Source organism: Pristiophorus japonicus, chromosome 5 (genome assembly GCF_044704955.1).
Source record: "Pristiophorus japonicus isolate sPriJap1 chromosome 5, sPriJap1.hap1, whole genome shotgun sequence".
NCBI classification, from domain to species: Eukaryota; Metazoa; Chordata; class Chondrichthyes; family Pristiophoridae; genus Pristiophorus; species Pristiophorus japonicus.
The window spans coordinates 247,934,752-247,959,490 of record NC_091981.1 but is presented as its reverse complement, the minus strand read 5'-3'; the positions used below and the strand labels follow the sequence as shown (position 1 = coordinate 247,959,490).

The 24,739-nt window shown below is 44.4% G+C and overlaps 1 protein-coding gene across 3 annotated transcripts in view; it reads left to right on the top strand.

Annotated features, from left to right (window-relative positions):
- The window catches only part of znf438 (zinc finger protein 438), a 345,274-nt gene that overhangs the window by 218,296 nt on the left and 102,239 nt on the right, over positions 1-24,739 (top strand). The window contains exon 8 of one of the 3 annotated variants that reach the window (XR_011593391.1): positions 2,158-2,285. The exons of 1 other annotated variant lie outside the window; for it this stretch is intronic. The gene's annotated coding sequence lies outside the window, so the exon portion shown is untranslated. Of the gene's footprint in view, positions 1-2,157; positions 2,898-24,739 lie in introns of those variants that run through there. One more of the 3 variants, XM_070881519.1, reaches the window with a different exon arrangement.

Here is a 24,739-nt window from a genome sequence, read left to right as displayed (position 1 = left end):
AAAACGCTTTGAGACGTCTTGTGGTCATGAAAAGCGCTATATAAATCCAAGTCTTTAGTTCTTTCCTATTTGCAATACCCCTTCAAACTCTGTATCCTCTATCTCTTGCTGTGGCTACCTTTTTGCCTGCCAGCTTTGCATCCTGGCTTTCCCCATCTTCTCTCTTTTCCATCTACCTCCCCATCTGCCACCTCTTTTTTTTCTCATCCCATCAACCACTGCCTCCTTCCTCCCTTCGTCCCCCTCACCTCCCATCACTTTCACTCACCCCCTCAACTATTATCCCCTTACCCCCAAATTTAAGAGTGGATTTGCCATTTAAAACTTCATTTTTATTTTAAAAGTTGAGAGGCCATAGAACATAAAACTTACCTGGAAGTAATCAAAAACTTTAAATTTAAAGAGAGAGCTGAAAATATTTTGCTAGAGGTGGCGGAACGAAGTTGGAAGCTGATCTAGGCCAATCAGCAGAGCAGGTGAAGTGGGGTCTGGGAACAGCACTAGAATAATGAGGGAGAAGAGGTACGGGGATAGGCCAAGCCGGCAGCAGAATAGGGCCAATCAGCACAACATGTATTTGAGCCAAAATGGGGTAGGGGGATAAATCAAGTCAATGAGGAAAAAGTGGTGTGAGGAATCAAAGCCAACTAGATGGAGGAATTTAAGCTAAACATTCAACATTAAATACTTTAAAATTAACTCACCTGACTTAGGAGATGAGGTCAATCAGTTGGAAAAAAACAAAATGGTGGACAGAGCAGGCAACAGAGGTGGGAGAACTGAAATGCAATGAAAGTTAAGTAGACTGGTAATTTTAGCAGACATTTCAGCAATCCATTACAAGTTACTAAGCATCTGTTAGTAATGTCACAAAAGCAGGACAAAATCATGACCGAAAATAAGAACAGATGACACATACATATATAAAATCAGATATCTCTAATGAATTGTCAAACAACCTGGAAGATATAAACATTTGGCACAGTGGTGTTGCATATAAAATTTGTGCAATAGAACAAATCCTTTGAGATGTTAAAATTCTCTCACACATCATTATTTGATGCAGCCTGTGTGGGCTCTGTTAAGACTTTCATTGATGGAAAGTTTAGATATTATACCACCTGTTTGTTAATCCCTTCTCGCCCTACTCTAGTTGACATTCTTGTATTCCTGGTGTGTTTCTCACATAGAATCAACTAATCCCTTCTTGAAGCAATCCCTCTGAATGTATCCTCAGTTTCTTATGTAGACTGAATTCCCCCTTTAAATAGGGTGCTGAGATGAAATGGAAACACAAATGCCATACATGCCTAGTGACTGAATTTTAAGCAAGTCTTCAAACCAATTTGTGAGTGCTGACCTTCACAACAAAAGGCTGGAGGAGATAAGATGGTCGGTTTTGTAACCATGGAAAGACTGTAAGAGAGAGGAAATGGTGTCCAGATTTGGGATAACCTTATGCTGGTTGTAACTGTTCAGTTTATTCAGGAACTATTACTTGGAAATAATTCTGTTATCTTAGCTTCTATTCGTTGGAGTGTACTTAGAAATTCTGAAAAGTAAGTGAATACACTCATTTACATCTACATAGTTTGGCCTTGTGTGTTTTGTTATGCAAAGGATCCCAAGGAAAACAGTTTTAATCTGTGAGATGTTAAATGTGGTGTGTCAGTATTGCAGAGTACAAATGAGCCTGAAGGCTGTTGTATATAATCAAAGGAAGCATTTTAGGCTCAAGCTTGGTTGGTTTATAAATGGAACCAGACATAAATAGATAATAAAACCAAGATGGTGTAACTACGGAGCTGTGTTTTAAAAAAAAATACAGAAAAAATGCCACTGAAATGTCAACTTATATAGGCTGTATTTGAATGTTTATTGCAAAATTGGAAATGCAGAATAGATGGTAACAGAGAAGTTAAGCCTACTGGTTTAAGTGAATGGAAGGTTAGGAATATCAGACTTCTAAACCTCAGCCTTTTAGTTTTGGAAATGCAACTATTTTGTTGCTGGGTAAAGTGCTTAAATTCATATAAAAGTGCTGTATACATTGTAAATTTAATAGTCCCACATTTTTTTTACTAGGTTAGGTGTATTTTGTATTGAAATGTATCGAGCAGTCATTTCCTAATATAGCCATTCCTGCTTCTTGCTTAGTTTCCAGATCAGCTGAATTCACTGAGCCACACACAGCCTGGGAAATGAGGTCAGGCTGCAGGTGGGCTGAAACACATAGCTGCAGTCTGCTTAGACCCACCACATGCAAACCCGTGGTCCAAGTGGAGGTAGCGGTTTTTATACATTTTTATTTGACAGGTTATTGGTAGTTACAATCACAAAATGAGTACTTTTTTCAACCAGTAACGCTGAATGAAGATGCATAAGCTCTCGGTGCCGGTTTACAATCTTCAGCTTAAACTGCTGTCTCTCCATCCGACTGATTAATCCTTTACACTGTAAACATTACATTATTACAACAGAGCTCAATTGATATCCAGGTAAACTCTATAGGGATTTTGTTTTATGAAATTAAAGCTGGTGCATCCTTTACTCAATCTTTTAAACGTATATTAGGAAAAATACAATTACATTGTCTTTTGATTAAACTTCTTGTGTAACTCAGATTATTTTTCTAATAAATGTTGTTGTATGTTGTTATATGTTGTTTGCCGCGAGTCGATTAAGTGCATTGATGCTGCGATTCATTGGATTTGTTTTAAATTTCCTGTGCCTAAGGCTTTCTAAGGTAAATTTCTTGTATAGTTGGAAAAATAAATATTTTTTGATGAAATTACAGATTTGGGGAAAATGCTGATTTATGGACCATCATAATACCATGCAACAGACAGTGCATTTCCCCTTAATGCCCTGGAAATTATCTGAATGTTGAGTGTGCATGTTTATTGCAGTGCTTGTAACTTAAAAATGACTTGTTCACAGAGTAGTCAGCTCATTAAGGGAATAAGGTTTTAGAAGAGTAAGCAAACGAGCGGCCCTAACACCACATTTACTGTTTAAACAAGTGCCTGATTTGTTGTAACTTTATGTGAATGAGCTCCTGGCAGCTCAGATAACTGCTTTTTAATTCCCTGTGCGAGTCCCTCGAGTCTGGCTTCTACTCATCTCGCAATACTGAAACAGTCCCAGCAAAAGCCATGAATGACATCCTCTGTGATTGTGACCATGGTGAGTTATCCCTTGTTCTCCTCAATCTCTGTGCAGTGTTTGACACGATTGACTGTGCCATCCTCCTTCAACAACTCTTGTCCATTGTTTAGCTCGATGGGACTCTCTTTGTGTGGTTCCACTGTGACTATCAGAGGAAGACACCATCTTCATAGATGGCTTCTATTCCCTTCCACAAATCATCAACTCTAAAGCCCCTCTCAGATCTATCCTCATCTCCCTGCTTCTTCCTTATCTCTACTCTACCTCTTTGCACTGTCACCTACAACAATGGCAAGAACTTCCATATGTATGCTGTGCCATCCAACTCTAATATTTTCACCAATTCTCTCAACCCAAAAACAGCTTCCGTGATGTGGACTGCCTGTCTGTGAATGAGTCATCTCTGACCATTTCCTTGAATCTATCTCCACCTATATCCCTATGCCCCCTTCCAACTTATTTCCTTCCGTGTCTGTCCCATGGAAAAAGCTTTCATCCAAGTCACTTAGAACCACTTCAAATTCCCAACTGCCTAGCCTTTGGCCTTCCATTCACCATGCAGCTGTTGATCTGTTCAACCACTCCCTCACCTCCACCTTTGATACCTTTAGAATCATACAGCGCATAAGGAGGCCATTCGGTCCATCATGCCTGTGCTGGCTCTTTGAGCCTATCCAATTAGTCTCACTCATCTGCTCTTTCTCCATACCCCTGAAACTTTTTCCTTTTCAAGTATATATCCAATTCTTTTTTGAAAGTTACTATTGAATCTGCTTTCACCATCCTTTCAGGCTGTGCATTCCAGATCATCATAACTCGTGTTTTTAAAAAACAACCCAAATTATCCTAATCTACTCCTGGTTCTTTTTACCAATGATCTTAAATCTGTATCCTCTGGTTACCGACCCTCCCGCCAGTGGAAACTGTTTCTCTCTTCCCTATCTACTGTATCAAATCCCCATATAATTTGAATTGTTCCCAGTAAAACAATTACTCTCTCTGATCTGGTCATTCCTTTAGTGTGATCCCGCATTTTTTCTCCCTCAAGTCTAAGGAGGACAGATATGAGTATATCTGACGTACAACTGGTTTAGCCATCTGTCACCACAGGTGACTGAATTACATCAAGCACTATCAAGCCTCACTCTGCTCTGCCAAACCTGCCCACTACTCGAGGATCATCTTAGGGAGCAAAGATAACCCTCCGGGTGGATTATGTTCTCCACTACTAACCGTCTCCTTAAGCTCCCATCCTCTGCCCCTCCCCCTTCCCTCCAACAGTAAGTGCGAGGTGCTCATGGACTTCTCGTCAGTAAGATTGAGACCATCCATTCAGCTGAATATGCTGCTTACCCCCCTTCTTCTTGCCTACCAAGCCAAACCTCCCAGAGGTTCCCCCTCACCCTAGTCCTGATCCTGTGCTCTTCTCTAGTTTCTCTCATATCTCCCCTCATGGCCTCCCTGAACGTATCTTGTCCATGAGACCCATCTATTGCTCCTTGACTCCATACCCACTAAAGTGCTGGCTACCCAACTTTCCTTTTTGGTCCTCATGTCAGTTGACAGTGTACTGTTCCCCCTCTTCAAAACAGCTGTCATATTACCCCCTTCTCAAAAAATCCACCCTTGTCCCCTCTCCAACCACCATATCCCTTCAATGTGTTGTCGCCTCCTTAATCTGTATCTAACTTCCCGCAACTCTTTGTTTGAATCACCTCAGGCAGGTTTTCAATCCTACCACATCACTGAATCGGCCCTAATCAAAGTCACAAATGACATCCACTGTGACTGTGGTGCCTTTTGTTCCTCGTCTTCCTCAACCTCTCTGGGGGCAGACACAGTCGACTGCACCATCCTCCTCCAAAGCCTCTCCTGCTTTGTGCAGCTCAGTGAGATTGCCCCCACTTGGTTCCACTCTTTCCTTGCCAGAGATCTCCAGCAAATACTTCTCTTCCCACCACGCACCATTAGCTGGCCACTTATCTTGTTGCTCTTGTTAATAAATTGACTGGTGTGTTTGCCTACATAACAACAGTTATTACACTTCAAAATTAATGAGTTGGCTCTCCAACATCCTGTCGCTATGAAAGGCACTATCTAAATGCAAGTTCTTCTTACTTTTTTCATCCCCTTGCTGCTTTGCACTCTTGTACCTTAGCTGTTGCATGAAGATGAGCAGGAGAAATCTAGAATTAAAAAGTACTGTGACGGTACAATCTACTTGCACGCACCGTTTTATTTCTATTGTAATATAATTTTGAAATACTAGATTTCTTCAGTCAGTTACTGTGCATCAGACAAAATATGTAGTGAGGATGCCGCTGCATAGAACAAACCTCCAAGAAGGCAGACATAGCTGGGGATAGTGGCAACAGTTTCTTTTAGTGCACCACATGCAAGAATACTATCAAATCAGAACTGTGAAATGATGAAAGGTTAAGAATAGGGTTAAAATAATCTCAAATGGGTCTGGAATCACGGTGAAATCTGGACTAGAATTTCTATAAAATCCGCCACTGCCGGATTGCCGCCCAAAAAACCGCTAAGATTATTAAATTAACACCGGCGAAAAATTGTGCAAAAAAAAGGAAAAAAATCCACCCGGCAGGAAAAATGGTTCTTGCATGCAAATTCCCAGTGAAAAAAGCAATCCTGGGCAAATTGGGCGGTACTCAAATTTAGTCCAAGGCTGCGGGTTGGGCCTAGGGAGGAGGGAAAAAACACACATTATTTTTTCCAAAAAATAAAAAAATCTGAAAACATTCTCAGGACCCTTTTCCACTTAATCGCTGTAAAAAAATTATAAAAAACACTAACTTAACTTTTTTTGCAGGGCTTCATACCTACCCCCAGTTCGGGCTGGTTCCTTGTGGGTGTCTTTTTTCTACTCACCCACAGGTCACCGCTGAGACCAAACTTGGGTGGTCGGTTTTTTCGGCGGTCCACTCCCCAGCGGTATTTCGAAACCGCCAACAGAACTATTTATGGAAATTCTCGCTGAGTGGTTTTCCCCTGAAACGAGCAATACCGCTGAAAAACCCGGCGGAAATGGTGTGGAAATTCTAGCCCATAGCATTTAATGTTGTAAACAAGTGTCAGAATTGGCGCATAAATCTAGAGCCACCCAAACCGGTTTGGTTTGACCAGCTGCACCAGGACCAACATCAAACATCACTCTTTAACGCTGATCTCTGATTTCTCCAGGTAAAATGTGATGCGATCTTATCTATTTTATGAATTGAGCAAAAGACCAGGATGGCATTAATGACTTAGTTCTGCCAGAAATAAATGACAAGCATTTGGAATTGTTTGTGGTGATGTTGTGTGCTGCAGTGTTATCTAGGGGTTCAAGGGAGGAACCCTTGAGTGTGTCCTTCAGAAAACGTCTGGATTATCAGTTGGGAGCAGAGAGCTTCCACTAGGGAAATACTGTCAGTCCAGAAGGCACTGACAGGAAGTCTGGACTTTAGCCCTGATGTTACTGTTGGGGATGTCTGGAGAGTTGATTGGAGTGTGTGCAGGAAATCAGAAGAGCCTGCAGCAGGAAGCCATCTTAGGGAAGCTGTGGATGCAGTTGGTTGAGGAATTCTTTTTATTTACTTGTTTTGCTTATATAAAGAATGAGGGCTGGGGGTTGTAAGAAACATTGTTCCGGTTCCTGTTCGTGTAAGGTTAGATGTTCAGTGTCCTGATTGATGTATCTTAGTGGGAGAAGGCAGTTCAAAGTAAGGGTCCAGATTGGATTTAATTTGAGATTTGCCTGGGTCAGCTGTACAAACTGATCTTTCAGCTCAAAGTGACTCACTCAGACACATGCTTTACTATCTGTTGACTGTTCATGTCAGAAAAGGTGACAGCAAGTAGTTCCACAGGAGATGCATTACTGAGGAATAAAACTGCAGGAGCTCTATTGGAATATTCGAGCTTCCCCTGTATTCATCTTTACATGAACACATGCCTCTCATCAGCCTAGAGTGCTTTTGTAGTTACATTTGTGGGGGAGCTACCTGTTCCGCTTACCTACTTTCCGGCTGGAGGATGTTCTTGGTATGGAGGAGAACACATTAGGATAAATATGTGATATTAAAGTACCAGCCTGGTTAATTTTTTTTTTTTTAACAGTTTTGTATAGAGATGGGGCATAGGGGTATTGTGGCTTGATGTTGTCTGCAAAGCTGTTTGGAGGGTTTCAGTATCAAGCAACACATTTTGGGCCTGTGGAGGGAAGGGGTTAGAGAATAGATGATTTCAGCAATGAATACATAGAATGGGTCAAAACATATTTCAGCGAGTTGCCAATCTCTGCATGGTCTGGGGCACTCGCACAAGGAATGAGGGAAGTACAAATTCACCTGTGGGTCATCTAAAACAGTGGTTGCCATCTAGAACATGAGGAACGGATTTGCATTCTTTCTTGCCCAGCAATGGAGTGTGCCCACGTAGACATTCACAGAATGGTTACAGCACAGAAGAAGGCAATTTGGCCCATCGAGCCCATGCCGGCTCTCTGCAAGAGCACCTCAGCTAGTCCCACTCCCCCACCCTTTCCCCATAGCCCTGCAATTTTTTTTTCAGGTACTTATCCAAATCCCTTTTAAAAGCCGTGATTGAGTCTGCCTCCACCACCCTTTCAGGCAGTGCATTCCAGATCCTAACCTCTCGCTGCGTGAAAAGGTTTTTTCTGATGTAATCTTTGGTTCTTTTTGCCAGTCACCCTAAATCTGTGTCCTCTGGTTCTCGGCCCTTCTGCCATTGGGAACAGTTTCTCATATGAGGAGAGACTGGATCGACTGGGCCTGTATTCACTGGAGTTAAGAAGGATGAGGGGATCTCATAGAAACATATAGAATTCTGACGGGACTCGATAGGTTAGATGCAGGAAGAATGTTCCCGATGTTGGGGAAGTCCAGAACCAGGGGCCATAGTCTTAGGATAAGGGGTAAGCCATTTAGGACTGAGATGAGGAGGAACTTCTTCACTCAGAGAGTTGTTAACCTGTGGAATTCCCTACCGCAGAGAGTTGTTGATGCCAGTTCATTGGATATATTCAAGAGGGAGTTAGATATGGCCCTTGCGGCTAAAGGGATCAAGGGGTATGGAGAGAAGGTGGGAACGGGGTACTGAGGGAATGATCAGCCATGATATTGAATGGTGGTGCAGGCTCGAAAGGGCGAATGGCCTACTCCTGCACCTATTTTCTATGTTTCTATCTACTCTGTCCAGACCCTCATGATTTTGAACACCTTTATCAAATCTCTTCTCACTCTTCTTTGCTCTAAGGAGAACAATCCTAGCTTCTCCAGTCTATCCACGTTAACTGAAGTACCTTATCCCTGAAATCATTCACATAAATCTTTTCTGCACCCTCTCTAAGGCCTTCACAACTTTCTTAAAGTGTGTTGCCCAGAATTGGACACAATACTCCAGTTGAAGCTGAACCAGTGTTTTATACAGGTTCATCATAATTTCCAAGCTTTTGTACTCTTATACCTCTATTTATGAAGCCCAGGATCCCATAAGCTTTTTTAACTGCTTTCAAAACCTGCTCTGCCACCTTCAAAGATTTGTGCACATTTGGAGACTTAATTAAAAGATTCATTTTGAAGAAATAAAGTGAAGCATAAATAAAAATATTCTTCATTTAAAAAAACATGAAAATTGAGGTTATGCTTAAAGCCAATTATATTCCCAAAATGAAAACATTTATCTTTCATAATCCTGTTGTTAATGCAAATCTATCCAGCTTTATTGAATTATAATATTACTCTTTAATATTGTTACCTTGAATACTACAATTGTTATGTTGTTTGTTCTTGAGCATTTTATTCAAATGTTGATTTTGCATGTAAAGGTAAGATTTTGTATTTCTGTTTGAGCTTCCTGACGAGGCATTGTAGGGTTCAGTTTCAAATAAAAGTGATGTTAACGGAGCTATAGTACAATAACAATGAATACAAGGAGGAATCACCCCACACATTGGAAGATTAATACCCAGAGTATCCATGGAGTGTCACAGCATTTCCACTACAGGGTATGTACTTCTAAAATATTTCTAATATTGGCTTCATACATCTAGATAGCCAGAACAACAATGATGGAAATTACTTATAAGTGAGGTGAGGTGATTGATTTAGTTCAATGCATATTTTTATTCAATTTTCCTAACTCCTCTCTTCCACCCTCATTGTTTTCAGCAACATTTTAGACAGTAAGTATGATTATAAGAACATAAGAACTTAAGAATTAGGAGCAGGAGTAGGCCGTTTGTCCCCACAAACCTGTTCAGCCACTCAATAAGATCATGGCTGATCTTCTACATCAATTACACTTTCCTGCACTACCCCATATCACTTGATTCCCTTAATATCCAAAAATCTAGCGATCTCCATCTTTAATTTACTCAAAGCCTGAGCCTCCACAGCTCTCTGGGATAGAGAATTCCAGAGATTCACCACCCTCTGAGTGAAGAAGTTTCTCCTCATCTCAGTCCTAAATGGCCGACCCCTTATTCTGAGACTGTGACCCCTGATTCTAGACTCCTCAGCCAGAGGAAATATTCTCCCTGCATCTGCCCTGTTAAGCCCTGGAAGAACTTTGTATGTTTCAATGAGATCACCTCTCATTCTTCTAAACACGAGAGAATATAGGCCTAGTCTACTCAATCTCTACTCATAGGACAATCCCCCAATCCCAGGAATCAGTCTGGTGAACCTTCGTTGCACACCCTCTATGGCAAGTATATCCTTCCTTAGGTATGGAGACCAAAACTGTACACAATACTCCAGGTGCGGTCTCACGAGGGCCCTATATAATTGCAGTAAGACGTCTTTACTCTTATACTCAAATCCTGTTGTAATAATGGCCAACATACCATCTGCTTTCTTAATTGCTTGCTGTACCTGCATGTTAACTTTCAGTGATTCGTGTACAAGGACGTAATGCTTTATGCTAGTATATTCAAGGCTGAGATCGATAGATTTTTGAACTCTAGGGGAATCCAGGGATGTGGAGAGAAGAGTTGAGTTGAAGATCAGCCGTGATCTTATTGAAAGGCAGAGCAGGCTCGAGGGACCGTATGGCTTACTCCTAATTCTTATGTTCTTATCTCCATTTTCCTTATCTATCTCGCAACACCCCTTCTCTCAGTGCCACATGGTAGCCCATAACTTAGCTGATCTAAGAACAAGACAAGTACTTCTCAAGCCCTTGATCACTAAGTTCCAGCAGCATCTGCAGTTGTCAGGCCAGCTAAGTTATGGGCTACCAGTGGCACTGAGAGAAGGGATGTTATGAGATAGAAAACTTGATCACAGATTGCTGAATAAAATGGTGTCGATATTGGAAACAAGGAGGGCAAAAGAGCGGAGATAAGAAATTATAAAAGGATTTCTCAGAATAGGCAACAACATTTTTACTTTACAAGCACATCCATTTTTTTATCATTCTCACTCATCTTCGCACCGTATTCCTCACTCCCTCCTCTCTGCAGAAACCACTATTCCTAGAGCTCCCCTGCGAGATTGTAAATTATCTTGAAGAAAAACAGTACTTCTAATTGTTTTTGTGGTGTAATTACAGTTAGGCAACCAAAGCGATGCCAGGAAAATGTATCACGTGGTGTTGGAAAGAAAATGTTTTTCACAGGCGACTCCAGTGCTTTCTGCCCGTTGTATTGTAATGTGTGCTGTCACACGATTGTCTCAGTTTACCCGCCTTGCTAACTGATTGCAAATGTTTTTATAAAGTTGAGGTTGAGTATTTGAGCTCCACTTTCACTTGTATCACACTAGGTAGTAACCTTCTGCAGCATTGTCCTTCCTTCTTCATTGATGTAGCTTGGTACAAATGGAGAAGTAATTAGATACTGCATAGGAAAAAAAAGCTTCAGTTTGAGTACAACTTATGAAGGAAATTTACATTTAAAAAAAAAAAGAGGTTTTAATATTTGGCCTCTGAAAGCTGATTCCTCATCCTTACCATCGTAAGCTTTGGATTCTGTAAAGAAATGCTTGTGCCCATTTTGGGAGGAAGACTCTGCTAAAGGAAGGGCAGCATTCTGTTTTTTTAAGCCAGTGAAAACACTGAAGTAGATAGTCCTCGGTGTGGGATGATGCCAGTATTTAACTGTCTTATCTTGGCTACATTTAAGGTATTTTTTGTACAAATTAACAGATGGGTTTTAAATTGCTGTATATAATGCTGTTGCAATAAACTGGATTTTTAAGTGCAGTGAGAGTCCAATATACTTTGTGAATTGGTAAAGTGCTGTTCTACAAATAAGCTTTCAAAGATTTTTGCAAGACTGTTTTGGGATAATCACCAAGGTACATGTTATAAGAATTTTCGACACAATTGTTGAAATCCATGCGATGGTAGAGCAACAGAACTATACTGATTCTTTAATGCCTCTTATGTATCGGCAGCAGTACTTCTAAAGGTCTTCAGTGGGAAAATATCGACATAATGATCTGGGATGTAACATCTGGTGTGTTTTTGTATCTTAGAATGCAATACTGTAGTAGAGCTTGGGTTGGTCACCATGATTTCCCACATGGTGACTATTACAGTTCAGACATTCTTTTGTCTTGTGCTTACAACAAAAAGGTGGTTTCCATAAGCAGGCCAGGTCTTCATTTAACAAAAACCTGTGCCCTTCTATGCATCACAAATTGGATAGCGTGTCCAGGATTAATAAATTGCTTCCTCAAGATCATGTGGAATTCCCTTCACGTTCTCATGACCCTTCCAAATATGGAAAGGACCACATTATCAGACAAAAGCATACGTGTCTAAACACTCCTTGGTCAGATTTATTTATAGTTTAGCTAATGCACAGAAGCAATACGACACAACAAGGTACTTAAAAATAGTAAAACTAGAATCAGTCTAAGAGGTTAAAATACTCTTCCACCATTGGATGAACAACAAGCCTTTGATGGAAACAATCATTCATAGACTTTCACAATGTGATGTTGTTCAGCTTCAGTTCATTCACTGAGTTCAGATCTCCAGTCATAGAATCATAGAATGATTACAGCACAGAAGGAGGCCATTTTGCCTGTCAAGCCCGTGCCTGCTCTCTGCAAGAGCACTTCAGCTAGCCCCACTCCCCCGCCCTTTCCCCGTAGCCCTGCAAATTTTTTTCTTCAGGTACTTATACAATTCCCCTTTGAAAGCCATGATTGAGTCTGCCTCCAGCACCCTTTCAGGCAGTACATTCCAAATCCTAACCACTCGTTGCATAAAAAAGTTTTTCCACATGTCACCTTAAATCTCTGCCCTTTGGTTTTTGCCTCTTCCGCCAATGGGAACAGTTTCTCTCTATCTACTCTGTCCAGACTCGTCATGAATTTGAACACCTCTTTTAAATCTCCTCTCAACCCCAGCTTCTCTAGTCTATCTACTTAACTGAAGTTGCTCATCCTGGAAATATTCTTGTAAATATTTTCTGCACCCTCTCTAAGGCCTTCACAGCCTTCATAAAGTGTGCTGTTCAGAATTGAACACAACACTCCAGTTGAAACTGAACCATTGTTTTATAAAGATTCATCAGAACTTCCTTGCTTTTGTACTCTATGCCTCTATTTATGAAGCCCAGGATCCCGTATGCTTTTTTAACCGTTTTCCCAACCTGCCCTGCCACCTTCAACGATTTGTGCACATATACCCCCAGATCTCTCTGTTCATGCACCTCCTTTAGGATCGTACCCTTTACTTTATATTGCCTCTCCTTGTTCTTCCAATCAAAATGTATCACTCCGCAACTTTCTGTGTTAAATTTCATCTGCCACGTTTCCGCCCATTTCACCAACCTGTCTGTCTGCTTCAAGTCTATTTCTTGGAAAGGAAAAGAGTAGCTAAAGTAAACGTTGGTCCCTTTGAGGATGAGACTGGGGAATTAATAATGGGAAACAGGGAAATGGCAGAGACTGTGAACAAAATATTTTATCGATCTTCACGGTAGAAGATACTAAAAATATCCCAATAATAGATAATCAAGGGGCTATAGAGAGGGGGGAACTTAAAACAATCACTATCAGTAGAGAAAAAGTACTCGGTAAAATAATGGAACTAAAGATCCCCTGGACCTGATGGCCTGCATCCTAGGGTCTTAAAAGAAGTGGCTGCAGAGATAATGGATGCATTGGTTGTAATCTACCAAAATTACCCGGATTCTGGAGACGTCTCAACGGATTGGAAAGGAGAGAGACAGAAAGCAGGAAACTATAGACCAGTTAGCCTAACATCTGCCATTGGGAAAATACTGGAGTCCATTATTAAGGAAGTAGTAGCAGGATATTTAGAAAATCATTATAGAGTCAAGTAGAGTCAGCATGGTTTTATGAAAGGGAAATCATGCTTTGACAAATTTGCTAGAGTTCTTTGAGGATGTAAAGAGCAGGGTGGATAAAGGAGGACCAGTAGATGTAGTGTATTTGGATTTCCAGAAGGCATTTGCGAAAGTGCCACAAAAAGGTTACTGCACAACATAAGTTGGGGGTGATATATATTATGGCAAAGCCTACCTCATGGATTTGGTGTTCTTCTTCTGGTTTACTTTTCCAGAAGAAGGTGTAACCACCACCTTGTTCTTTGAACTGACCTTCCCCTGCCTGCCGGGTCTCACTTAGGGCGGCGATATCTGCGTCGAAACGTCTTGAGTTCCCGGGCAACGATAGCAGTACAGCATTCCGGTCTGTTGCTGTTGGGGTTGTCCATGAGGGTCCTGACGTTCCAGGTCTCAAACTTCATTTTAAAGGCTGGAAGATGCCTGTATGTGAATTCTTTTAACGTGGGGTGGCCGTTGTACACCATCCACCACACGGGCCTGACACAGCAAGGCCTTGGTCCAGTAGCAAGGGGATCCAGGATGATTGGAGAACAGGCTCCGCTGCATTGGCCTAGTACATACACACAAACATACTCCTCCTGTCCTCCTTCCTCCTTCCCACAGGACCTCTATCCCTGGAATTTATAGGATGCAGTGGAGGCCTCACGACCTCGCTGTTGGCCCATGCTGCTCCTTCCCTGGGTCTCGACCCCACTGCTGGTCCATGCTGCGCCACTCCGGGGCCTCGACCTCGCCGCTCCTCCAGGCCTCGCTGTTCCTGAACTCCGCTCCTCGCTGGTCCCGACTTCCGTTCCTCGCTGGTCTCGTCCTCTGCTCCTCTGGCCATCTCAGAGACTCCCCTTGCGGGATAAATAAACGCCTCGTGACCCTTCGGCTCACCCTAGCCCAGAACCAGTGTGCTACGGTCATCAGTGAGTACGCCCCAACACTGAAAGCTATAGGAGAGAATAAAGAGGAATTCTACTCCAACCTTTGAACAATCCCTGTCCCGAGTCCCAATGGGCGACAAGCTGATCCTCCTTGGCGACTTTAACGCTCGAGTTGGAAAGGACACAGACCTCTGGGAAGGTGTGATCGGCAGAGAGGGGGTAGGGAAAACCAACTCCAACGCTCATAACATGGCCTTGTCATAACCAACACCTTGTTCCATCAGAGAGACAAGTACAAGGCTTCATGGCCACACCCTCGCTCCAAGCACTAGCATCTGCTAGACTACATCATCGTCTGAGCAAGGGACCGCAAGGTGGTCCTCATCACCTGCGCCATGACAGGAGCTCATGACTGTTGGACAGACCACTGCTCTATCATCACCATCAAGGTAGCCCCAAAACAGCGGCGGTAACAGAAATAATGCCGCAGGAAAATCAATGCTGGAGCTCTCAAAGACCCTGCTAAGAAAGCCCTATTCAGCCTGCACCTCACATCCAACCTGACGACTCCCAGTGATCCAGAAATACAGAGTGTCCACAGCACCTGGTCTGCCCTCAAGGCCTCCATAATTAGCACCTGCAAAGAGACGCTCGGTCACTCAACCAGGAAACACCAAGACTGGTTTGACGAGAATGACCAGGAGATCCAAGAGCTAATAACCCACAAGCATGAGGCATTCCTGAACTGGAAACAGCAACACAACTTGAAAGCAAGACATCTGAAGGGCGAGGTCCAACAAAAAACTCACGACCTAAAGGACAGTTGGTGGGTGGAGAAACATAGAAAATAGGTGCAGGAGTAGGCCATTCGGCCCTTCGAGCCTGCACCACCATTCGATAAGATCATGACTGATCATTCCCTCAGTACCCCTTTCCTGCTTTCTCTCCATACCCCTTGATCCCTTTAGCCGTAAGGGCCATATCTAACTCCCTCTTGAATATATCCAGTGAACTGGCATCAACAACTCTCTGTAGCAGGGAATTCCACAGGTTAACAACTCTCTGAGTGAAGAAGTTTCTCCTCATCTCAGTCCTAAATGGCCTACCCCTTATCCTAAGACTGTGTCCCCGGTTCTGGACTTCCCCAACATCGGGAACAATCTACCCGCATTTAATCTGTCCCGTCCCGTCAGAATCTTGTATGTTTCTATGAGATCACCTCTCATCCTTCTGAACTCCAGTGAATAAAGGCCCAGTTGATCCAGTCTCTCCTCATATGTCAGTCCAGCCAACACTGGAATCAGTCTGGTGAACCTTCGCTGCACTCCCTCAATAGCAAGAACGTCCCTCAATAGCAAGAAGCGCAGGAGATCCAGCAACTGGCTGACAACCACGACGTGCATGGATTCTTTAGCGCAGAAAAGACCACTTATGGCCCAAGCACCCAAGATCCTACTCCACTGAGGGTCAAGAATGGAGAGGTACTCATCAAGGACAGAGAGGCAGTCACTGCCCCCTGGAAGGAGCACTTCGAAGATCTCCTTAACCGAGACACAGTCTTCGACATGAGTGTCCTCGGCTCCATCCCACAGTATGCTACCCGCCACAACCTCAGCACAACCCCAACCTGGCATTAGATTGAAAAGGCCATCTGACAACTGAAGAACAACAAGGCCTCGGGAGCAGTTGGAATCCCCAAAGCACTAAAACATGGTGGAGAAGCACTATTGGCGCGAATACATGAACTCATTTCTCTTTTTTGGAAGGGTGAAAGCATGCCAGGGGATCTCAGAGATGCCGTAATCATGACCATCTTCAAAAAAGGGGACAAGTCCGCTTGCGGTAATTACAGAGGAGTTTCCTTGCTGTCTGCCACAGGGAAAGTCATCGCAAGAGTTCTCCTCAACCGCCTTCTCCCAGTAGCTGAAGAGCTCCTCCCAGAGTCGCAATGCAGATTCCATCCACTAAGAGACACAATGGACATGATCGTCACCGCGAGTCAAATTCAAGAGAAATACAGGGAGCAACACCAACCCCTGTAAATGGCTTTCTTTGACCTCACAAAGGCTTTCGGTACTGCCAACCGTGAGGGATTATGGAGCATTCTCCTCAAGATTGGCTGCCCTCAAAAGTTTGTCACCATCCTCTGGCTGCTTCATGATGACATACAAGCTGTGATCCTGACCAATGGATCTGCTACAGACCCAATCCATGTATGGAGCAGGGTCAAGCAAGACTATGTCATCGCACCAACGCTCTTCTCGATCTTCCTTGCTCCACCTTACCCTCAGTAAGCTCCCCGCTGGAGTGGAGCTAATCTACAGAACAAACTGTTCAACATCCGTCGTCTCCAGTCCAGATCCAAGGTCATCCATCCTCTGTCATTGAATTACAGTATGCAGACAACACTTGCGTCAGCGCACACTCGGAGGCCGAACTCCAAAACATCTTTAACACCTTCACCGAAGTGTACGAGAACATGGGCCTTACACCAAACATCCATAAGACAAAGGTCCTCTACCAACCTGCCCGTCACACGACGTGGCCTTGGACAACGTGGGCCATTTTCCATACCTCGGAAACCTACTGGCAACAAGGGCAGACATCGATGATAAGGTCCAACACCTCCTTCAGTGTGCCAGTGCAGCCTTCGGTCGCCTGAGGAAGAGAGTATTTGAAGACCAGGACCTCAAACCCGGCACCAAGCTCATGGTCTACAGGGCAGTAGTGATACCCACCTTCCTATATGCTTCAGAGACATGGACCGTGTACAGCGGGCACCTCAAAGTACTGGAGAAGTACCAACGCTGTCTCCACAAGATCCTGCAAATCCATTGGCAGGATAGGTGCACCAACGTCAGGGTTCTTGCTCAGGCCAACATCCCCAGCATCAAAGCATTGACCATGCTCGATCAGCTGCGGTGGACAGGCCACATCGTCCGCATGCCTGACACGAGACTCCCAAAATAAGCGCTCTACGCAGAGCTCCGACACAGCAAGCGAACCCTAGGTGGGCAGAGGAAATACTTCAAGGACACCCTCAAAGCCTCCTTGGAAAAAGTGCGATATCCCAACCAACACCTGGGAATCCCTGGCCCAAGACCGCCCAAAGTGGAGGAAAAGCATCTGGAAACCTCGAGGCGCTTCGCCAGGAGCAAGCGGAGGCCAAGCACAAACAGCAGAAGGAGCGCACGACAACCCAAGCACCCCACCCAACCATTCCTTCAACCAACGTCCCTTCAACCACCATCTGCCCCACCTGTGACAGAGACTGCAGGTCCTGCATTGGATTCATCAATCACCTGAGAACTTATTTTTAGTGTGGAAGCAAGTCATTCTCGACTCCAAGGGACTACCTAAGAAGAGAAGAATATATTAGCATGGATAGAGGATTAGCTAACTAACAGAAAACAAAGAGTCAGGATTAATGGGTCATTTTCAGGTTGGCAAACTGTAACTAATGGGGTGTCACAGGGATCAGTACATGAGGCCTCAACTATTAACAATCTATATTAATGACTTGGATGAAGCCAAATAATGATCCAGAGATTGGTGGGAAAGCAAGTTGTGAAGAGGACACACAGAATCTGCAAAGGGATATGGATAGGCTAAATGAGTGGGCAAAAGTTTGGCAGAATATGTGGCAGAGTATAATGTGGGAAAATGTGAGATTATCCACTTTGGTAGGAAAAATAAAAAAGCTAATTATTATTTAAATGAAGAGAGATTATAAAATGCTGCGGTACAGAAGGATCTGGGGGTCCTCGTACATGAAACAGAAAAGTTAGCATGCAGCTACAGCAAGTAATTAGGAAGGCAAATGGAATATTGGCCTTTATTGCAAAGGGGATAGAATATAAACAGGGTTTTCAGATGGGATAGAGAGGGAAGTAAAAAAAGGAGGGGGATATCGCAGTATTAATTAAAGAAACAATTACAGCTGTGAGAAGGGATGATATGTTAGAGGGGTCATCAAACAAGGCCATATGGGTTGAATTGAAGAACAAAAAAGAGGCGATCACACTACTGGGAGTGTACTATAGACCCCCAAACAGTCAGACGGGGATAGAAGAACAAATATGTGGGCAAATTGCTATAGAGCTGTAATAGTGGGGGATTTCAACTACCCTAATATTAACTGGGGAAAAGGCAGTATGAATGGTACAGAAGGTATGGAATTGCATTCAGGAGAACTTCTTTAGCCAGTATGTAATAAACCCAACAAGTGAGGGGGCGATTCTGTACTTGGTTTTGGGGAATGAAGAGAGGCAGGTGGAAGGGGTATCAGTGGGAGAGCATGTTGGTGCTAGTGATCATAATTCAGTAAGATTTAGTATAGTTCTGGAAAAGGACAAAGGTGGACCAGGAAAAAAAGTTTTCAATTGGGGTAAAACCAATTTTGCTGAGCTAAGATGGGATTTGGCCAAAGTGGACTGGAAACGGCTACTTGATGATAAATCAATGTCAGAGCAGTGGGAGGCATACAAGGATGAGATCCCGAGGGTATTGAGCAAGTATGTTCCCTTAAATAAAAAGACTGGGGATAACAAATCTAGACCCCCCTGGATATCAAAGGACATGCAGGGTAAGGTAAAGAAAAAAAGGGAAGCTGATGACAGGTTCCGAGAACTCAACACTGCAGAAACTCTAGAGGAGAATAAGAGGTGCAGGGGTGCAATTAAAAAAAGATATCCGGAAAGCAAAGAGAGAGCATGAAAGAATGTTGACAAGTAAAATCAGGGAAAACCCAAAGATGCTTTTATCAGTACATTAAGAGCAAGAGGATAACTAGAGAAAGAATGGGGCCTATTGGAGACCATAAAGGAAATCTGTGTGCGGAGGCGGAAGACGCAGGTATGGTTCTTAATGAATAATTTGCATCTGTTTTCATAAAAGAGAGGGGCGATGCAGACTTTTCAATGAGAGAGGAGGAGTGTGAAATATTAGACAAGACAAGAATAGTGAAAGAGGAAGTATTAAGGGGCTTAGCAGCTTTGAAAGTGGATAAATCCCCAGGCCCGGATGAAATGTATCCCAGGCTGTTAAGTGAAGCAAAAGAGGAAATAACAGAGGCTCTGACCATCATTTTCCAGTCCCCTCTGGCTACAGTTGTGGTGCCAGAGGACTGGAGGACTGCTAATGTTGTACCTTTGTTTAAAAAGGGAGAAAGGGATAGACCGAGTAATTACAGGCCAGTCAGCCTAACCTCAGTGGTGGGAAAATTATTGGAAAAAAATCCTGAGGGACAGTATAAATCTTCATTTGGAAAGACGTGAATTAATCAAGGACAGTATTTGTTAAGGGAAGGTCGTGTCTGACTAACTTGATTGAATTTTTCGAGGAGGTAACCAGGAGGGTCGACGAGGGCACTGCATATGATGTAGTGTATATGGATTTTAACAGAGCTTTTGATAAGGTCCCACATGGCAGACTGGTCATGAAGGTAAAAGCCCATGGGATCCAGGGCAAAGTGGCAAGTTGGATCCAAAATTGGCTCAGAGGCAGGAAACCTTGAATGAAGGGACCGAATGTAATGTAGCCAAGTTTGCTGATGATGCAAAGATGGGTGGGAAAGCAAGTTGCGAGGAGGACACAAAGAATCTGCAAAAGGATATAGACAGGTTAAGTGAGTGGGCAAACATTTGGCAGATGGAGTATATGTGGAAAAGTTTGAGGTTATCCACTTTGGCAGGAAAAATAAAAAAGCTAATTTTTATTTAAATGGTGAGAGATTACAAAGTGCTGCAGTACAGAGGGACCTGGGGGTCCTTGTGCATGAAATACAAAAAGTTAGTATGCAGGTACAGCAAGTAATCAGGAAGGCAAATAGAATGGTGGCCTATATTGCAAGGGGGATGGAGTATACAAAAAAGGGAAATACTGTTGCAACTGTACAGGGTATTGGTGAGACCACACCTAGAGTACTGTGTACAGTTTTGGTCTCCTTATTTAAGGAGGGATATACAGGCAACTCTTGATTATCCGCACACGGATGCAACGGGAAACTGTTGTAACGGCATTTAAAATTCCATGTGTGCGTGCTGCAGACGTCACTTTGAAACTCTGATGTTCCTTTCGAATGTTGCCTGTTGAGCCTTGCTTTTAAGCGCTCTGCCTTGCCTCAGCTCCCGCTGCTGCTCGCACACAGGTCCGCTGCCTCTGTCGGGCCTGCACTTGCCGCGCTGCTTTTAAGTGCTCCACCCTGCCTCAGCTCCCGCTGCTGCTCCCATGCAGTTCCACTGCCTCTCATAATTCATTAAAATGCAACGAACAGTTACAGGAAGTAATCAACAAGCCTAATGGTCTTTAGATCTCGAGGACTAGAATTCAAGGATTAAAAGATTCGCTACAGCTATTGGTTAGAGCACACATGTAGTACTGTAAGCATTAACTGTAATGTCAACTCGTTCTAACGGAGAAATCGTTTACACGGCATAGCCCAATCCCCGAGGGACCCGGATAATCGAGAGTTGCCTGTACTTGCATTGGAGGCATTTCAGAGAAGGTTCACTAGGTTGATTCCTGACATGAGGGGGTTGACTTATGAAGAAAGATTGAGTAGGTTGGGCCTATACTTATTGAAGTTTAAGGGAATGAGAGGGGATCTTTTTGCAACATATAAAAAAGATCCCCTCTCATTGGGATCTGAGGGTCTCAACAAGATAGATGCAGAGAGGATGTTTCCACTCGTGGGGGAATCTAGAATTAGGGGGCATAGTTTAAGAAGAAAGGGTCACCCATTTAGAACTGAGATGATGAGGAATTTCTTCTCTCAGACGGTTGTAAATCTGTGGAACTCTCTGCCCCAGAGAGCTGTGGAGGCTGGGTCATTGAATATATTTCAGCTGGAGATCGACAGATTTTTGAAAGATACGAGAGTGAAGGGCTATGGGGAGCGGGCAGGGAAGTGGAGCTAAGCTTGGTGGATTTGCTGCACGCTCTTTCCGTTGCCTGCACTTGATTTCTGCACGCTCTCGGCGTTGAGACTCAAGGTGCTCAGCGTCCTCCCGGATGCACTTTCTCAACTTAGGGTGGTCTTTGGCCAGGGACTCCCAGGTGTCAGTGGGGATGTCGCACTTTATCAGGGAAGTTTTGAGGGTGTCCTTATAACACTTCCACTGTCCACCTTTGGCTCGTTTGCCGTGAAGGAGCTCCGCATCGAGCACTTGCTTTGGGAGTTTCGTGTCTGACATGCGAACTATGTGGCCTGCCCAGCGGAGCTGATCGAGTGTGGTCAGTGCTTCAATGCTGGGGATGTTAGCCTAGACGAGGACGCTGATGTTGTGGCTCTGGTATTGGACTGTTCAGCCACCAAATAACTCACTTCAGGAGTAAAAGCAAGCCTTCCTCGATTCTGAGGGACTGCCTATGATGATGATGATGATGGAGCTGAACCCAAGATCAGATCAGCTATGATCTTTTTAAATGATGGAGCAAGCTTGTGGGGCCGAATGGCCTACTCCTGCTCCTGTTTCCTATGTTCCTATGTTTTTAAGCAAAGGGTAATGGTTGATGGGTGTTTTTGTGACTGGAAGGCTGTATCCAGTGGGGTTCCGCAGGGCTCAGTGCTGGGTCCCTTGCTTTTTGTGGTGTATATCAATGAATTGGACTTGAATGTTGTGGGTATGATTAAGAAGTTTGCAGATGAAATTAAAATAGGCTGTGTGGTTGATAATGAAGAAGAAAGCTGCAGATTGCAGGAAGATATCAATGTACTGGTCAGGTGGGCGGATCAGTGGCAAATGAAATTCAATTTGGATAAGTGTAAGGTAATGCATTTAGGGAGGTCTAACAAGGCACATTAAATGCTACGATACTGAAAAGTGTAGAGGAACAAAGGGACCTTTGAGTGCATGTCCACAGATCAATGAAGGTAGCAGGCCAGGTAGATAAGGCATATGGAATACTTGCCTTTATTAGTCGAGGCATGGAATACAAGAGCAAGGAGGTTATACTTGAACTGTATAAAACACTGGTTAGGCTGCAGCTGGTGTACTGTGTGCAGTTCTGGTCACCACATTACAGGAAAGATGTGATTGCACTGGAAAGGATGCAGAGAAGATTCACAAGATTGTTGTCTGGACTGGAGAATTTTGGCTATGAGGAAAGATTGAAGATGCTGGGTCTGTTTTCTTTGGAACAGAGAAGACTGAGGGGGAGACCTGATTGAGGTGTATAAAATTATGAGGAGCCTGGATAGGGTGGATAGGAAGGATCTGTTTCCCTTGGCAGAGGGGTCAACAACCAGGGAACATAGAATTAAAGTAATTGGGGGGGGAGGTTTAGAGGAGATATGAGGGGAAATTTCTTCACCCAGAGAGTAGTGGGTATCTGGAACTCACTGCCTGAAAGGGCGGTAGAGGCAGAAACCCTCACCACATTTTAAAAAAATACTTGGATATGCACTTAAAATGCCGTAACCTACAGGGCTACGGACCAAGAGCTGGAAAGTGGGATTAGGCTTGGTTGGCCAGCACAGACACGATGGGCTGGAATGGCCTCCTTCCATGCTGTAAATTTCTATGATTCTATCATTTCAAGATAAAAGTAGGGAAGTCCTTCTACAACTTTACAGGGCATTGGTGAGAACACACCTGGAGTACTGCATACAGTTTTGGTTTCCTTATTTAAGGAGGGATATACTTACATTGGAGGTAGTTCAGAGAAGGTTCACTACATTGATTCCTGAGGTGAGAAGGTTCACTACATTGATTCCTGAGATGAAAAGGTTGTCTTATGAAGATAGGTTGAGCAGGTTGGCCCTATACTCATTGGAATTTAGAAGAATGAGAGGTGATCTTATTGAAACCTATTAGATTATGAAGGGGCTCGACAGGGTAGATGCAGAGAGGATGTTTCCCCTCGTGGGGGAATCTAGAACTAGGGGGCATAGTTTCAAAATAAAGGATCACCCATTTAAAATGGAGATGTGGAGGAATTTTTTCTCTGAGGGTCGTGAATCTGTGGAACTCTATACCCTAGGGAGCTGTGGAGGCTGGATCAGTGAAGATACTTAAGGCAGAGAGAGACAGATTTTTGAACAATAAGGGAGTGAAGCGTTATGGGGAGCAAGCAGAGAATTAGAGCTGAGTCCATGATCAGATCAGTCATGATCTTATTGAATGTCGTAGCAGGCTCGAGGGGCCAGATGGCCTACTCCTGCTCCTATTTCTTATGTTCTTATCACTATCCTCCTCATGTTCACTATACTTCCAAATTTTGTGTCATCTGCAAATTTTGAAATTGTGCCTTGCACACATGCAAGGCATTGATATATATATTTAAAAATCAGCGGTCCTAGTATCGACACTTGGGGAACACCACTATATACCTTCCTCCAGTCTGAAAAACAACCGTTCACCACTATAGAATCATAGGGACCAAGTTTCGAGCCGCGCCTAGAACGGCGCAGTCACGACCTGGACGCCCGTTTTTTGCGCCACAAAGTGTGCCTAAAAAAAACCTCCAGATTCTCCACCTCCCTGCAGGTCCTCTGGCCCTCGGCGCAGCGCAGCAGGAGCTGTAGGGGGCGGAGCCAGGTCCCTGCGCCGAAAACAGTGCCGGGACCTCTGCACATGCGTGCTACAGTGTGCACGCAAGTGCAGTAGCTCCAGGCGCCCGAAACTGTGTGGGAGGGGCCCGAAGCACGCAGCCCCTAGCCCTGGCCGAATGGCCTCACTGGGGCTGCGTGAACAAGGCTCCTACCACGGCCAGCTCCTGCTTCCTCCCGACCCGACTCGACTCCCGCTTCCCGCCTCTGGACCGGACCCGACACCCGCTCCCCCCCTCCCCCTCCCCCCCGCCCCCGGACCCGACCCGACACCCGCTCCCCCCCCCCCCGCCCCCGGACTGAATCCGACCTGACCTCCCTCCCCCCGACCTGACCTCCCTCTCCCTCTCCCTCCCTCCCTCCCCCGACCCGAACCGAACCGACCTCCCTCCCACCTCTCTTTCCCCCCCCCCCCCCCGACCCGACCCCAACGCCACCTACCTGTAAATCTGGTGCTGAGGATGGGCCCTGCCCGAAGCCTCGGGCCCGGCCCGTTCAGCCTCCCTCCCCTTTCTCCTTCCCCCTCACCCCCCCCAATCTCCTTCCTCCCCCAATCTCCTTCCACCCCCAATCATCTTCCCCCCCCCCAAATCACCTTCCCCCCCAATCTCCTTCCCCCCCCAATCTCCTTTCCCCCCAATCTCCTTTCCCCCCAAATCTCCTTTCCCCCCCAATCTCCTTTCCTCCCTCCCCTTTCTCAATCCCACACCCCAACACCAACCTCCCCCCAACACCCCACCCCCAACAACCCCCCCCCCCCCAACACAACCCCCCCCCAACCATCCCCCCCAAACTCCATCC